Below are 1,303 nucleotides of genomic sequence, written 5' to 3'. Positions count from 1 at the left end.
CCTGGGTGGCTCAGTTGGTTAAGTGTCTGCCTTCGGCTCAGGCCATGATCCCAGAGTTCTGGAATCAAGCCCCGCATCAGGCTTCCTGCTCATTGGGGAGTCTGCTTCTCTCTCTCCCTCTGCCCCTCCCCCAGCTTGTGCTCTCTCTCGCTCACTCTCTAAGGAAAAATAGAGAAGACACAATGAGAAAGTGGAACATATTGAGATCCCAAAAGAAAAGGAGAGAGAATACAAGGCAAAAGCAATATTTGAAAAGAGAATAGCCAAGAACATTTGAAAACTGATGAAAGATACATAAAATATCCTCAAAATCTTATGCAGCATGTATTTTTTAAAAAGCGTATCTACTACTTAAATAAAAGTAAGATTATCAAATAGAAAAGGCAAAGAAAAATTTTAAAAATCATCTGTGGATAGGACTGTTGTTGGTCATGAAAAGACAAAGTAAATGTAAAGAATAAAAAATAAGGCTGAGAGCTGACTTCTTAGCAGAAGCTGTGGTAGCCAAGAGAAATCATATATTCCAAATCATGATAGCTGATTGAAAAAAAAAAACAACCAACCAATAAATAAGTATCTTGTGGGAAAATGCTTAGAAAATGAAAGTGAAGTAAAAACACTTTCAATCAAACAAACAAACAAACAAACAAAAAACCAGTTGTTTCTTCACCAGCAGATCCACAATGAAAACAATAGTAGTTCGCAATGTTTAGGCAGAAAAAAAGTGACTCCATGTGGAAGCTCAGAGACACTTCCAAGAGAAAAAAGAAGGCTAAATAATTAATTATTATATAATTACTAAATTAGTATTATCTGTATAATTTAGTATTAATACTTTAGTATTAATAATACTAAATAAAGTTTTATGTCATATAGAGAGAATTAAATTATAACAATGGTGCAGAAGTTGGGAAAATGAAATAAAGTATTATCAATATAATTTTTTACAAGTCTCTAGGGAGGCACTGAAAAATGAGTAAAAAAAAAAAAGCATATAACTTCCAAGTAAGAGGGCAGGTGTTAAAGTAATAGAAAATAATCCCAAAAGAAAAAAATAAAGAAGCAAATAAATAACTAAATAAACAAAACAAAACAAAGACATAGAACAGGTGAGGTAAATAGTAAAAGAAAAGAGTAATATAGTAGATTTAAATTTTACATGGAAATGTAAAGTTGGTTAGCTAAAACAATTTTGAAAAATAATAATGTGAGGGAGTCATTCTATCTGATTTAAAAACTTATTATATAGCTATAATAAAGACTGTGGTATTGACAGAGGAATGGACATTTTTATCAATGGAAC

The sequence above is a fragment of the Callorhinus ursinus genome, unplaced genomic scaffold (assembly GCF_003265705.2).
Source record: "Callorhinus ursinus isolate GAN/ISIS: 27379988/994484 unplaced genomic scaffold, GSC_fseal_2.0 scaffold2, whole genome shotgun sequence".
NCBI lineage: Eukaryota > Metazoa > Chordata > Mammalia > Carnivora > Otariidae > Callorhinus > Callorhinus ursinus.
The sequence above is the reverse complement of the archived record's forward strand: the minus strand, read 5'-3'. Positions refer to the sequence as shown.